At 41.7% G+C, this 16,594-nt stretch overlaps 1 protein-coding gene and 1 long non-coding RNA gene across 2 annotated transcripts in view; one reads left to right on the forward strand and one right to left on the reverse strand.

Annotated features, from left to right (window-relative positions):
* Nucleotides 1–16,310, reverse strand: part of LOC108496264 — a 32,575-nt gene extending 16,265 nt beyond the window's left edge. The window contains exons 1-2 of the long non-coding RNA XR_001874403.1: nt 12,393–16,310; nt 8,664–11,172 (exon numbers count right to left, since the gene is read on the reverse strand). This is a non-coding gene — a long non-coding RNA (uncharacterized LOC108496264). The remainder of the gene's footprint in view (nt 1–8,663; nt 11,173–12,392) is intronic.
* The window catches only part of ESRRG (estrogen related receptor gamma), a 391,578-nt gene continuing 376,912 nt past the window's right edge, over nt 1,929–16,594 (forward strand). Inside the window, exon 1 of the mRNA XM_017812810.1 lies at nt 1,929–1,951. The gene's annotated coding sequence lies outside the window, so the exon portion shown is untranslated. The remainder of the gene's footprint in view (nt 1,952–16,594) is intronic.

Genomic DNA, 16,594 nt, shown 5'->3' on the forward strand with positions numbered 1-16,594 from the left:
GAAAAGGGGAAAAAAAAAAAAAAAAAAAAAAAAAAAGAAGAGGGGGAAAAAGTGACTTGGATGCAGCGCTATTTATAGGTGGCGGTAAAGGCTCCTTTTCAATAAGCTGCCGTGGAAAAGAAGCGTCAAAAAAACTGGCTGCTTTATTGATCCGAGGTGCTGGACGATCACAGCCATACTAGCCTTGCTGGACCTATAAAGTCGCGGCTTCTCTAGGGTTAGGCAGAGAGAAGGGGAATACAATCCGGGTTTCACTGACCACTAGCTTGAACACGATTCAATTCCCAAGCACAGGTACAGGGCAAAAGGGTGTGAGATGGAAGACTTTTCCCCTTTCTTTCAGACACGCACACAATGCAGGGCACCCGCAGGGCTGAAAGTGGGCCAGGGCTACACGGTAAGTATCAGATCACACAAAGCAGAGGAAAGAAATCCAGTTAAAAATACATTAGTTGAAATCAGAGGACGAGCTTGATTTTTTTTTTTCTTTTAAACAAAGGTGCACGTTAGAACAAGCTGGAAGCACTCTTTGTGCCTGATGGTATCCCCCACGCCCATTGGAAAAAAAGCAAGAGGCTTGCTCTTTCTTTGCATCTTTTAAACCTTGTTTTAATTAGAATTGCCAAAGTAGGACACTCCGGTGGAAGATGTTTTCAAGTATCCACCTACCTCTCTGCTGTAAGCAGAATTACTGTCTGCTAAATTGCTTGAAACGCAAAATTCTGCCCCACCTCCAGCTTGGTTTGGCACCTACTCACCTTTCCCCCTCGAAATTGCAATCGTTTATGAAAGGTTACTCCATTGGGAGGAAAAGAGAAACCCTAAATACCCAGCAGTAATGAGATGAGTGGACTCCAGGAGCCTCACTTTGCTCTGTACAATAGGAAAGGCTTCGGACAGAGAGCGTCCCTCAAAACTCATGCCCTTTTTTTTTTTTTTTTTTGAAGTTCCAAATTGGGCGTATCCTTACCCTTCTCCTTTAATTTATTTGATTAAATCATAACCAAAACAGACTCATCAGCTTCTCGTATTTCCTCAGCTGTAACCATACGCGAAGTCTTTTATATGGAGACAGGTAATTGGCTTTAGTTAACTAAGGGCACAGGCTGCGCTCAAGTTTTACTCCCGTTCCCAGGGCAGCATTTCACGCAAACCCGTGTTTCAGCTCTGCCTCACGCTCCTCAAATCTCCAACCTAAAGTTTTGAAACTGTTTAAGCCATTCCCCACCGTTCTCTGATTTCTCTAATGAGGGATGCTCACTGCAGGGTCTTGCGGGACGAGGGGCTCTTCCCTCGCGGGGTTTAGGAGTGGCGGGGCCAGCTCAGGCCAGCCCGCTTTGAACTCGGAACCACTCTTGGACCGCGTCCCGCAAGCACCTGAATCGCACCTCGGTTACTGATCTCGCGGCTTGTTTCTGCTCCCGATTAAGGACTAGAGTAATAATTTCACCTTCAGGAAAGCGAAGTTCTGTTAGCTCACTTCTAGCTTAAATTAAAAAGAAAGAAAGGTAAAAAAAAAAAACAAAAAACAAACCAAACAAAACCCAAAAAAACACCTCTGAAAGTTTCTCGGGTAAAGCTCGGATTCCCTTTGGTTATTACTCAAAAGAACCGCGTCAATTAACTCCAAATTGGAAATGCCTGCCCGAGAAGAATAATGATAATTCCCTGCCCTTCGCTAAGAAGTATTGCAGGATGCCACTTAGTGCGTGTGGTCCCTAATGACAGGGTTGCTGCTCTTCCCGGTGTTTGGCTTTCCCTGCCCCCCTGGCTTCGCTCTGAGGTCGGGCAGCGACGCCGGGCACGACTGTCCTGCCCAAACCTTCCCCCTCCCTGCCCGGAGCCACACGGGGTTTACACCTCCCACAGCCAACACAGTGTGATCACAGTATTAAACCAGAATTAATTACTCCTATGCCCCGATAAGAGGGCAGGGGCCTCATAGCAACAGGTAACGAGGGCACCTGCAGCTCTTCAAGGTTATTTAACTGATAATAGAGGAAGCAGGAGGCTTGCTAAAGGGTCGCACTCGGTAAGAGGGGACGTGAGGGAAGCAGACCATCAAAAAAGGGTGCTTAGTGATACTTAAGTAAAGTTAAAAGTTGCTGCGAGGGGAACGGGATCCCCGCAGAGAAACGGGACGGCTTCTTCGCCTCGGTTTCTTGCTGGTTTCTGGTGGTCCACAGAAGCCCCCAAGCCGCCCCGCGGAGCGGCCGCGGCTTTGGGACCGCGACTGTGGGGCCGGGCACGTGTTGCACTCCTGGGGAGCGAGTCCCCCCCGACTCTCCGCGGGGGATGGTGCCGGGGATGCTCGGGGCGCCCGGTGCGGGCCCTCGCTGGGGCAGGGCTGGACAGGCGGGAAGGCACTGCTGTGTGCGGGGGGAGCCGGGCAGCCTCACACCCGCTTATTTCATCGGTGAGGGCACGGCAGGAGCGGGCGCTTCGCGGTCGGGCACAAACCAGACCCCGAGCAAGCCCTCGCAGGGTTTGTGTGAGGCTCACGGGCCGGGTGGGGCGTCCGCAGCCACCCCGGGGCTTCCCCCACTGAGCCGCCGCCGGGGCCGCTGCCGCCGGGGAATCCGTGGGGCGGGCAGGGCTGACCCTGGGGCGGCGGCGGGAGGGGAGGGTCTTTGGGCTGACCCGAAAGGAGGGGGGCTCCCCCCTCCCTCCCCTCCCTTCCCCTGCCCGGCTCTTTGTTCTTTGCCCCTTTGTTCTCCCTCTCGAAGTTTCCAGGGGTGTTGCCGACGCGGAGAAAAGTTGCCGAAAGCTGAGGAATCACAATAAGTGGATGCAGGAGTAGGGAAAGAGGATGGGGATCCCTTCGCGAGGCTACGAGCCATTCCCTAAATCGTGTCGCTTTATCTGGCTTGCCCAAGGGGTCGGTGCGTGGTGCCGGAGACGGGTCGCGCTTGTAGTGATGCTGAGGAGGAAGGGGGAGATGGGGCTCCCTCGGCCACACCACAGTCCTGGGGGACCGGCCACCCCCTTTCGCCACTTAGAAGCGTTCTGGGGGGGCAAGTGTCTTTTCTATCCTTTCTGACTGGAAAGGGAAGAAAATAAAAATAATCGGTGAACGTATCGTAATGAGTTGAGGCGGTAGGTCGCAGTGATGAAGGATTTCTGAATGTTAGATTTTAGGGCACATGTATTGGTTTGAGATGTACAACTCCAGAATGGATTCGGCTCCATCATTTTCTTCTCACTGATTTTTGTGCTTGCTTGACAGGGTTATGGTAAAGTGTTGTCAGGAGTTAAACAAGTTGGTGCTTAATTTCAAAGCAGATGGAATATCTTCACAGAGCAATATTGCAGCTTAAGAGACAGCTTTAGTGTGATTAATGGGAGATCACAGCATGGTTTGGTGTTGACAATAATACCAAAACTTCCTTTGAAAAGGAAAACATCTTCATTTGGTACAACACGGTGTAGCCTTATCCTCTCTTTACTACTCATAATTACATGTTAGAGAACTAGAAGCTTATTTTACCTTGCATTAAGAAATCCCAAATAACTTCTCAAATCAGTTATGCCATGAATCTTCTTTCTCCCCCAGTATATGATAGTAGAAAAACACTTTATTTGAATGAGTTAGGTATTAGGAAAGCTGACATAAAAGGAAGTTTTGCTATGGTGAATTGGAGTAGGTCCCAGCATGTTACGGATGGAGCCAGGTGAAAGTCCTGAACTCCAGCAGACTTTCCTAACAGTGCTCCTACACTCTCACCTTTATAACTGAGGATTGACTGGATGAACATAGCATGCTGGGTTTTGTTGAAAAGCTGCATGAATGTAATTCTTGTAATCACGAGAATATCCATAAATATTTACTATTTTTATATACGTAGAGATCCTATAAAATAATTTTTTAACAAATTATATTTGCAGTAATTTTGTATTATATAGAAAGGCTAACATTGTTTATTATGATGACGTAAGTTTCCAGAATTTTTATATATTTTTATCTGATATCCAACAAAGTTGAGAAATGAGATCAGATGAGACGGGGGTTGACTAAATAAATGTTCCAGACTGGGATTTTTTTTTTTAATGTGAATATACTAATAAGGACCAGACCATCCTTCTGGCAGATGTTAAACCCCAGGATCCATTTTTCAAATGAAATGGGGTTTGATTTGAGATGATGTGGGGCCTGTTCTTCTGGCTTTGGTTTTTCCTGATGTTGATGGGATACGATCCCAGTGAAACGTCTGGGAATCTTGCTGTAAAATCCAGCTTTAGGTATTTCAAGGTAGCAACTCAAACACAGAAGCTGACCATGAAAAATTTGACCTTTATTATTTAGGACTGTGGTTCACATTTGACTGTGACGATTGGTCACTAGCAAATTAGAGAAAGATACAAACATTGTATTGGATACCGTGGTGATAGTTTGACTTTCTAGCTGTGTCTCCACACACAAGTCTACTAGCTTGTTGTTTAAATCCAGAGGCCAGCAGAATTACTTACTATTCTTTTTATATCCCAATGCTCATAATGTGGTGTTGCAATATCCAGGTAAAAATGTTCAATGCCATTTACAACAAGGAATCTGCCTTAAGCAATACTGTAATCAGTAACAACTAATGTTACTGAGAGCAACAGCTTCTGCAAATGCCTTACCACCAGAAGTTAACCAAGGTACAGATATGATTGTGTTCCAAACTAAATAAAGGCAGACAAGCGAGAAGAATATAAGTTTAATTGGAAAAGTTGATCTTACAGAATGTTCTGTGTGATCAACAACGGCTGCTTCTGTCTCAGTAATAACGATGATTAGAGGGACAAATGATGTTAGTGGGTACTTGTTTAAATAGAGGGTTTCTGCAGCATGAGAAAAATTATTTTCCAATTCAAAAGCATTCACTGAAGAAAGGACGGTTTCATTTTTTCACAGGTTAGCTAGCCTTCTCTCTTTGCTCATGCTTTTTGCTGATGTATGTAGATTTTCTTTAAATAGATGAGAAATTTATACATATTTATTTTTATATATTTATATATATATATATATTTCAAAAACTCAAAACAGACAACATCTGACTACTTCCCTTGGAAATTCTGACATCAAATATAAATTACTAAATATTGCAGAGTGCAAACCTAAACATATATTGTTTGAGATTTTGTCACTTCGTTTTTTTTGAGCAGGGGACAAAACTTCTGAATTGTAGTAGTTTGCTAAACTACCAAGTTGTTTAAACGACATGTCAGGCAAGACTTTTTACCTCTGCATTTTTTCACCTTTGTTTGTCAATAAATGCTTGTAGCAAATGAGAGGAAAAATACACTGCTTTTAGTTTTACTTCCCTTGCATTTATTATTATACCTTGAGCAGTTCCAAATAGTGGCAGTGCAGAGGAATATGGCATAAAATCATAATAAGGAGGACATTAAAAATGAACACTCTCTGCTTTATAATAGATACATCTAGGCATAGGTGTGAATGAACACTGATTCATTTATACTATTCTTAAATGGAAAAGTCTTAAGTTTACAAGATAAACAGCATGTCACACTGCATTTAGTAGATGTTGGCTCACTACCTTTAAGAAAATGGAGAGCAGTGGTCCCTTTGACATCCCTGCAGAAAATTAGATCTTTCCAGAAAGGTAAGGCAAGCACATAACTATAGGAGAATGGACAGTTAAAAACTTTAATATTGTATTTAATTTTTTTTTATTAGTTTATCTCAGTCTTAACAAAATTAAAATATTTTTTCTTCTAAATGCCCATGTTTAATTCTATCGGTATATACTTTAAAAAAACTAAAAGAGCCTAAGGATAACCCAATCTCAGGCATTCAAATGTTACAAGGGCCTTATGTGCTTACTACTTGTGTAAAATTACCACTAACTATAGTAAATAGTGGTACATGTTGGCTAAGATTCAGTTGCTGAATAAATAGCATTTAGAGTTACTTTTTTCCCCCATTACTGTTATGTCATGTATGGAGAGAGCTGGAGCTCATTTCATCATGCAGGTATAGGAATATGCTTAGGATGTTGACTGAATGTAGTAAATACACTTGCAACAAAAACTAGTGATAATGACGTGTTTCCATCTAAGTATTTAAACTGCTTCAAATTTTGTCATTCTTAACAAATGGAGTAGTAACTTAGAAATTACTTCCCCATATTTATATTCTGTCACAAAAGACTTCTTATTCAATGCACAAAAATAAGAATTTCTCTGTATTTTCTCAGTGACTCATGACCCTAAAGTACAGCACTGGCATAATACAGGCAATCTCCTTTCCTCAAAATACTTGCAAGAATGGTGTGTTATTGCCTGTCTGTGGGTTTTTTGAACGTACATCAGTAATGCTCTGGCTCTAAGCGCAGAGGGGGAAAAGATGATAAATCAGTATTAATTCATTCTAAGTAACTGATTAAGACAAAAGCCCTGTTCTGTTTCCATTGCAGTCAACACTGAAAGTCTCATGACTTTGAATAGCTTCCTCTTACCGTTTGGGTTGTGGAAATGCTCAGAAATCCCAGCCAATGTTTTGGTTTTGTTGTGCAGAAATACATAAAACTAATATAATCTTCTTTGTTGAAAGCTATGGTTCCTTAATTTCTTCGAAGACTTTACTTAATATTTTTATATTTCTCATAATGTAGTAGTAAGTTTGTCCTTCTCCCTCTCCCCCTCCCCCAAAACAGTTAGCATGTCCATGAGTAGCATCTTTGGTATTTTGTGTTTAACTATTTCAAACCTTCATCCAAATACAGAATAACAATGAATTTTTTTTTAAAAGTTTTTCCCATATCAAACACAAATCCTTACGTTGATGCTAGTCTTGGGAATCTGCCAATGAACTATTGCTAAGTTTAACGTCCATTAATGATGGCTGCTGAAATGGGTGAGGAACTTACACATTTTCTCCTAGTTAGGAAAATATTCAAGTAGAACTGAACTAGGCAATTCCATGCATATGCTTTCTGAACACATCAGATCACTGTTTAATATGGTTTTTTTTACCTTATTATTCATATTTTTGTATTCACATGAAAAGAGTAAGACATCTAAAATATGCTTGAAATTTGTAATGTAAAATATAGCTCTTTAAACAAGAAATTAAAAGAGTGCACATGTCTGAACTTAAAATAAGAAAATATTTTTTCTTTTTCTAACTTGAATTTTCTCTGAATAATTTGCTTCCCTCCCTCCTTCTCTTCCTCCCTATTCATCTTGTCCAGGTGAAAACCACTGGAAGCAGTATGCATTTTAGTAGGATACAGTGTTGTGACTCCTCCATGTTCAAAGGATACTTGGAGTTCTTCATATTATGTGTTTGTATCTGTTGAAAGTGTTAAATATTTTTAGGCTGTATGGGTACCTATCCTGCTACTGACATCAGGTGCTTCTGCAGTAGGTGGTATATTCATGGGGAAAAAAAAATAAATGCAGCTTTTACTTCTAAACTGGGTGATACCAACTTCTCTTATACACTGAGTAGAGAAATTTGTACTTTTTTTGGTGTTGGTGCTGTTGTTGTTTGTTGTTTGGGTTTTTTTTCAAATCTATAATAACATCTATTCAATGGAATAAGTGTGATAAATATAGATATCTATGACACATACAGATGTGTGTGCATACATATATGTATCTATATCTGTCTATCTATCTATATCTCACACTACAGCCAAGGAAAAATTTACTCAAGGGGACAAATTTGCTTTAAAGGAAGTGCCACATAAAAGAGGAATTGTACGGGTCCAAAGTAACATTGGTAGAATGAAGAAATTATTGAAACTGTGACATCCCACCTTCCTTAAGCATAACTGCATTTATGTATGGTAGGATCACCAGTTCAGGCAAAACCACATCTCCTACTGTGTAGCTGGCTGTAATACGTAAGGTTAGGAATATGTTTTTTACATTAACAGCTATTAAAATGATTGACTGTTGATTGTGGTCACGCTTTTCCTTTTTCTGTAGTCTTAACTGAAAATCCATCTCCCGAGGGCTTGAAGCAGGGGCTGAGACTAGACGTTGTGTGCAAGCCTGACAAGCACATCACTGGGCTCTCAGGATGGCTCTATAAGGACTTGGATGGGGCATTTGTGAGCTTGTGCCTCTACCTCTCAGAAAAAATTCACTAGCAAAACATTATGGTGAAGTCTCCAAAGCTGTGAAATTGCTTTACTGCAACAACCTGTACCACAGTATCCAGTAGCACAGTGCAAAAATTTTCTCTAAGTAAAATTACCCTTGTTGAAATAAGTAGAAGAAACAATAGACACAACTAAAATCTGGGTAGTGTATATAAAAAACAGTATTAGTTAGGAAGAAATCAATTGGTATCAGTCAGAAAAAGGAATCTTCCTGACATTTCTTTAAATTTTCCTATAACTAAGATGGGAACTGGCTTCAGTATAAGGGAACTGCAAGAACACGTTAAGCAATGATATTTTACCTATGCCTTGTAGTGTGCTGGTGGACACAGACAGTAACATTTTCAATTCCAGGCTGAAAATTTTCAGCCAAATAAGAGGTATGTTCAGCCATTTCGTGGGAGAAGGTAAATGGGGACACAGAAGTGTTTGCAAGGGAAGCAGTTTCCCAATGTTACCTTCTCCATGCCTTCTCCTGCAGAATCTCATTCAGAGGATGAGCTCCAGCTTGGCAGCCCGGCTTGTAAGACCTGCCACACCTGGCTGGACACCAGGTCCCTCCTCCCCTGCCTGCTTTTTTCTGTGCAAGAAGGCAACGCCAGGTGCCTACGGCTGTCCTCTTTTCTTCTCTCTTTTTGGTTGGAACTGCCATCTGACCAGAGGGGTAACATGGGGAAGGCTGATCCCTTTCATGACCTCTTTGGGGCTATGATTGCCTAGCCCAAAATTGAAAAGACAGTGCTCTGCAGTGGGTCTCCTGCTTTTGGTGAAAATGGTTGACACAGTGCCATGCAACTACAGAGCAGATTAAATGACTGGCGCTATTTTGAAGCATCTTATATTTTCTATTTCCTCATCTACAAGTAGATACATATAGATTTAGGGACTATCATTTTTATTAATATCTGAATCTTCTAAGAAGACAAAAACAAGACTAAAATTATCCCTTCTTTACTGAAGTTATTAAAAAAACCCAAACCCAAACAAGCCCAACCCCATAACCTATTGGATTACATATTTTTATAGAGCTTTTGATAAATTGATACATATTATCTAAGATATGACAAGGATTCTAAAGCTTTATAAACTTGATGTTTGTAAGCTATTAGCAAACCATGATTCAGTAATGCAAAGGAAATGTCATAGCTAAAAAGGAAATAAACAACTTGCCTCCTTGGCAGAATTATCATTACCCTGGATGTACGAAAAGCCTCCATAGCTGGCTGCCTTCGCAGCAATTACTGGTGTACTTTTTTCCCCAGGATATCCCATTGTTTGCCACACTCCTTCCGCAATCTTTTTTGTAGGGCTTTTGTATGCACGAATTTTTTCTGATTAAATGTTTTGTGCAGCACTTAACAAATTCACCTTCTTACCGTGGACAATGCTACTATGCTGTAAATACCTAATGAGAATGCATCTCTGGTAGTGTAAATCTGGGGCAGACACCCTATTTTTTGTCATGCTTGCTCTGCATTGCTACTCAGTTTGATCTGACAGCAGCAGGTCTCTCACCCTGCCTTTTGTGACATGAGAAAAGGACCAACTACTTTGGGAGTTGTTTCTGCCAAAAGCCGAGGACCTGTAATCCTGCTAACATCAGGAGAGGAGAGCATGCAGCTTCTGGCAGCAGCAAGAACTACTAATTTCTGCACTGCCCAGAAATGAACTTCAAGCGTCTCAAAATTGTCATTAAAATTCAATTGTTTCTCTTCACATTTAGACATCCGCCGACGGAAAAACACCTATTGTGTAACTTCTACCCCCCTCCCTGGGGGTTGTACTGGGAGGATGGGAAGGTTGTAGCCCTAATGGTGACTAAAAAGACAAAGGCAAGAAAATGAGCTTACCTTGCTGCCCTAAAGTTAAGCAGTAATCCACATGGCACCAGTGCTGAAATACGTAATAATGTGGTCGTAGGACTTCATTGCTAAAGATTTCACATTGGTTCTGCTTCTGTGTTGGCTATATAAATATCTATAACTTGTTACTTCATTGCTTTTTCTGTATAGTATGACCAAAATATCACAGAAAACTGCACTTTCTCAATTTTTTAATTAGAAATTGAAGACTGGATTCTCAGCTAGTATAAACTGGTATGACTCCACTGATTTCATGTGAGTTGGGCTGCATATCTGTTTTCTAGTCTGTGGCTCTGACCTGGTAATTACCAAATAAGACTTCACCACACCATAACATTCACATATAGTAATGGAATTCAGAGTTTTGTCTGGGGCTACACAGTTAAATAAAAGTAAACGTCTTGGTCTGTGGAATGAGATCTTTCACTTTTCTCATAATTTTCCATAATGAACAACTGGATTAAAACTGGTGTTCTCTCCTTTCCATCAGCCTCTTGGCCATCTGCTAGATATATGCCTGCTGGTATGAGAGGATGGATGGGTTCAGTATCACGTTTCACTTAGGGGTCTAGAAATGAGCATCTTTAATGCACACCAAATGAGCTAAATTACAGGGGAGTGTTTCCAGCAGGCATTCCAGGGTTGTGAACACAGCCTGGGAATCCATGGTCCAACAGGCTTTGTCACCCTAGCTGATGCTCAGAAAGGCCTCCCTACATGCTTCTGTACACCATTTTCTACCTATATCTATCACATCTATGCAAGAGCAGCTTTTTGTATGTGCCTGGGGATGTACTGACACATTCTGAGAAGTCAGAGCACTCACTGAACTTCTCAAGCTGGGTTATTATCAGTGTGCTTCAAGCAGGGTCTAGATGGAGTTGAGGCAGTTGAGGTCCTTCAATAAGAAATTGTTTAAAATCCAATATTGACCAATTTATCGTTAAACTTAACATGCCAGGTGAAGTTCTGCAATCTCAACCTTTCTTCTTGACTGCATTAGTATCAGTACATCTGTTTTTATATGAAATACAGCAGCTGGAGAATTCGCGTTCAGGGTTTCATGTTTTCTCTCCTTCCAGTATATAAACTATTCTATGCATAGGCTTCTTCTGCTCTTCCTTTTGAAGCTCTACCATCAGCATTTCAGGATATTCAGGCAAGAGAAAAGCAGCAGAGAGCATGACTGTAGCCTCCTGTGAGAACATGGAATGATGTGGGGTCATCCTGGTTCTCTGGCTTCCAGGACTCCTTTAGCACTTATATATTAAGAATAAAATATATTAACAGGCTTTTGAGAATTCCTGAGATGTGACCTTAATCAGAGATAGAGCCTATCTGCCATTAACCATAATACCTTCTTGACAGCCACTCTTCTTCTGCAACCTTTGGCACTGAGGTCTGTTTTGGAAAGGCAAGAGGCATTTTGCAAATCTTGTAGTGAGTACCTGTATACCCAGGGATCAGGCCCATCATGTATATTTTGCACCTGTGCTTTCCCCAGTGTGTCATATGTACCTCACACATACAGCACAGCTGCTGAAGTGCAGACTTTTAATCGTTGGGTTATTTTAATATCTGTGTAGTGTGTCAAAGGGGAAAGAGCTTAAATTCTGTTTGCATTTTAAACAACTGTCTTGGCAGTTACACAATCCATAGTGTGTATGTTTTCATGGAATGCACCATTTGTGACTGATGTTGAAAGAAGAGGTACAGATATTAAATATGGCCAAGCAGGTTCTACAGTTGGTCTGGACTGGGTCGGCCTTGCACCGTGGATGGCTGTTAAGGGCATCTGGTAAAGTGCCACTAAGCACTGTACTGTTTGTCTGATACATACAGGCAATATTGAAACTTGCTGATGGCAGTTTGGCAACTTTTATGTGTATCCAGCAAGCCAAATTCTGATCCCTTAGAGTTAGTTCAAATTCCTCTGACACTAGGTTCAACTCTTGTAGGAAGCCAGATGGCAGACTAAGAGGTGAGCTTATTCTGAGCAGACTTGGATCTCATATTAGTTAAGGGCCCCACCCTAAATCCTGATCTCTGATAAATTAACTTTTTAATGTTGCACTACTCCTAGGGTACAAGCCAAATGTCTACGCAGATATTTATGTTCCAACAGCCAAATGCAAGCTCATTTTTTTCTTCTGAATTATAAGTATGTTATGTTTTACAGACATGAGTAACTCATGTGGGATCTTTCCCACAGAGTAAAACCAATGTAAATTCACATGACTCAGGGATTTGTTTCAATGCTTATGTATAAACTCTCATTAGAAATGATTATGCTTGAAGATCAAAAGAAAAGTACACTCACTTGTATTAATGTTTAATGCATAATTCACATTGTTAGAACAAAAAACAAAACAGTCAGTGGTTGTTACGACAAATATCAAACATTGGCACCACTAACCAACTCCCATAGAGGATCCTTCATTTCATTGCATTGGCTGTGCACTGCGATTTCCTCTTGCGTGTGTTGTGCCATCATCTCGGAGACTTAGACACCTTCCTCACTAGATGAGTAATTCCCCTGTAATGACAGAAGTGGGGGAGAGCCAGGACACCCCACCAGTGCAGGTGGCTCCAACACTCAGAGATCTCTCAGTGGAAGCACAGCATAAACTAATCTAATCTAATTTTTTATGCAAGAGGGATTTCAGATCAGGCACGCTCATATATGGTCTAAAACTCTAATTGCCTTCAATCTGAGTTTAGTTTGAGCCTTAATATCAGGACCATGGTCTAAGTTACCCAGCGCCACAGAATCCAAGAACTTGATTTTTTGTTTTCTGTTTATCCATGTTGTACCTTCTTTAGTCAATGTTTATTTTCTTGCAAGAATGTTTCTTACTTAAATAAACAGGTTTGGCATGATGGAGTTGCATATGTAATCTATTCTCTATATCCTCAACCAAGGCAAGCACAGGAGAGCAAAGCCATGCTCGTAATCATAAATTGAGCTCAGGAATGAGAATCCTATGTTGGCATCACTGCCTATTACACAGAGTGCTGGGTCTACTGAATTGGTGTAAGGGAAGACCTCTGGGTACCCTCTGCCTTGCCACATTACAGTCTTTCACATGAAGTAGGAGTTGGGTTTTGTTATCTTCATAGATTTTAATGGTTTTTTCCATGTCAATGTTTAAAGGTCAGCAATTTACAGGATGTGGCTTTTATATTTATGCTTCTTTCAAAAAAATTTGCTGTTTTACCAGCTGAGCTTACATAATTTCCTTCTCATATAGTTTTTGGTTTTTCATTTCCCCTACCCCCCCAAAAAAAAACCAAAAAGGAAAAAATGCTGAAAAAAAATTCAACAAACAGTTGTTTAGGAGTTTGAATTCATGTCAGAGAGTTGTCTCTCTTCCATGGAGGTCTGTGGCATGGGATGACACTGAAAGACATTTCACAAAATTTGTGATTGGCACAAAGTCACAAAAAAGGCTGTATGTACTCATTATCAATTCAGTAACTTTCCTGTGTAGCAGCAGTACATCTGATTTAGAGCAGAGTAGCTGCCTGGGTTTCAGGTAGGTTCTTCCTCGTTCAGATCTCTGTAAGCAAACTATAAATTAGCCCTCTGTTCTTAAGGTGCCTCCTGAAGACCCAGTTGTTCTGCAAAACCTTCTGTGTGAGTCTGTAAGGTTCCTTGTTCAGGAATTAATATTGCTGAGTTAGAATGGGTGCTATTGCTATGCATGGAATGCAGTCAAATGGATCATGGGTGTTTAAAAGAACAGAGGAGAGCTTTGGGATTTGTTTTCCTTTTGTTTATAACAACCCACTCAAAATATTTACAATGGAGAAGCTGATATTTTCTCCAGTAAAGAACCTAGTGTCCACTTTAAGGCAGTTGAAAAGATATTTAGAGTATATACTGGTTAAATTGTTTATTTTTAGTGGAGTACACATGGCATTGCTATCTTGCCACTGATCATAAATACATACCTGTTGTGGGGTTTTTGTCGTTGAGGAAAAAAAACCTGTAATGAATTAAATATGCTTCATGAGGAAAGAAGTAGGTCAGATGTTCGGCTAAATTAACCTCATGTTCTACAGAAAGACTAAATTCTGTTGTTTTCACCTGTGGGACTTTGGATTTGTCTACACACCAAATTATTCCAAGACACTTATTCGGTACACTGCAGTAATTACCTCCAACTAAACCCATGTGTAGACAAATCTTATGCCAGCATAAGAATTCACTTTCTTGAATTACCTTAATCCACTTTGAAGGTGGCTTAAGTGAAACTAGGAAACAACTCAGTCATTCCAGAGTGAATAAACTATCTGAACATAGTTTTGCTTTACATTCACATCCGACCTTATTCCAACATAATTTTCCTGGGCTGAGAGGCTCTGAGGATATATCTACATAGCAAATGAACGCGTGATTACAGACACACCAACCTTTCCTTTACTCTCACTGGCATGAGTAACAACAGTAATGAAAGATGGTAGCAGAGACTTCAGTACAGCCTATTAACTGGAGCATATACACGCAGCTGGTTGTGAACAGCCCCAGTTGAAATCCACCTCATTGCACCCCCACTTCAGATACAAGTCACGTCCCTTAGACTAATACTGGGGCTGGGAATGCCTCTCTGCATCTCTGGTGTGTACGCACACCAGAAACTGCATATGCTGTAGGACCGCACAGCTGAGCTAAATGGAAAACAGGTGAATTTAACTTCAGAGGTTAATCACATTCGAGAAGAAGCATGGCTCACACATTTTTAATATACACACCTTTGACAACCAAATAAAGTGTCAGCTGTGTGACTGCAGAAGCCAAATTAAATGTGCTGTACACAAGCACAACTCGGATGATTTCACTAGGGCTGAATTTGGCTCCACAGTTGAGAACTTGCTTATTTGACTGATACTTGTTTTGCTACCTATCTGCTCATTTATTTTAATGAAATTAATGCATTTTAATGTTCCTTTAAGTGCATTCCAAAAATAGCAATTTGATTAACTAATTTGCTTTTAGAAGTGTAACAATCACAACGAAAAATCTCTCTGTTAGCTGAGGTATGGCGTAATTGTAAGGAGCATGTTGGGTAGCTATGCCATACCCTTCATCCTTTCAAACAAATTCCCCACATCAATCAGAAGAGCCTCACTTAAAAATGAATGGCGAAATACAGACAACAATCAAGCTGTACACACTGCTTTTCAAGTCTATCAAAAACATGTATCAGTAATGTACTCTGTACTCTGCTGAGACAGTAAAGACAGGCAAGAATTTAGCCTAAAAGCAGTTTAAACCAATTCCAAAACAGAAACGTGAAACAAACTTGTCTTTCTAGCCAAGCCAGAAAGCATCTTGAGTAGCTTGGGTTTAAAAAAAAAAAAAAAAAGGTGCTTTCAATTTCAGACTCTTTAAAATGGTGTTTGAATGGTACAATACTCCAAAAAGGATTTCTTTTTTCCCCAACTCTTTTTCCATCTGCAATAGGGATCTCACCATTTAAAATATGCTGTGGCTGAGAGCACAAAGCCCAGTAACAAAAAAGGTGTACACTAACTTCTCCCTGACTTTATCTCCCTATAAAAACTGGAATTGCAAAACCTGATTAGTAACAATATTAAGTGAAGGTAATTTTCCCTTTTATTGTATTTAAATGAGGAAAATTAAAGTATTAATGCTAATATTAAGGCTGAACAGAGGCAGTTGCAAAAATAATTTAGTTTCAGCCCTTCTACATGCACCCATTCACAAACTCCACTGCGCTGGTTACCTGGGCATTGGCAATGTTGTAACTTGTTATTATAGTAGGTGGTGTGAAAAGCAACACATAAGTGGGAAACTTGTCTCAGGGCTCTGCTGGAACGATCTGCGGTCACAGAGTGGGTGGTGTGGTGTTGCAGCAGTTTGGGATGTTAACAGTGTGCAGGTAACAACTGGTCTTTGGTTGAAGAGGAACTTACACTCAGGCAACCATGGGTAGTTTAGGCGAGGCCTAGTCCTGGAAATACTTTTGCACGCGAGTTAAATCCCACATGTAAAAAGGTCCTAGGAATTTAGGGGTACTGCTCATGGAGTCTTACAGGATTTGGCTTTGAGAAGCGCACGAATCCAGGGCAGGGGATGCGTGTGGCTGCCAGTCCCTGCCATGGCTGGGGACACCGCTGACATCCAGCCCTGTGGCCACACCGGCCCCTGGGCTGCCGCAGGCTCCAGCTCGCTCTGGTTTAACGCAAACCCTCCTGCCTTGGGGAGTAGCTGCTGGGCAGCCCCAGCAGCAGAGGTGGGAGCGATGGCTCAGGAGCCCCTCACTGAACCCTGCCAGGGTCTGCGCCAGCCCCTGGCTCTCCTCGGCAGCGACGCCATTGCGCCAGCCGGTTCCCGAACCGCCCGGGCTGCCCCGGCCCCGCAGCGCCGCCGGGGCACCCCGGCCCTCACCCGGGGCCGCGGGGCGCTGTGCGCCGGGGGCTCCCCCGCCTTCCCCTGCAAAGCCTTGCAGGGGAGTGGGGGGGAGGCGCGGCGCCGGGCCTGCACGGCAGCAGCGGTGCGGCATCCTCGCTCCTCGCCCGGCCTCCTCTGGCATTCCGGGTGCTTTTCTTTTTTTTGTCTTTTTTTTTTTTTTTTTAAACCCAAGCTACTCA

The sequence above is a fragment of the Lepidothrix coronata genome, unplaced genomic scaffold, assembly GCF_001604755.1.
Source record: "Lepidothrix coronata isolate B3197 unplaced genomic scaffold, Lepidothrix_coronata-1.0 Scaffold38, whole genome shotgun sequence".
NCBI classification, from domain to species: domain Eukaryota; kingdom Metazoa; phylum Chordata; class Aves; order Passeriformes; family Pipridae; genus Lepidothrix; species Lepidothrix coronata.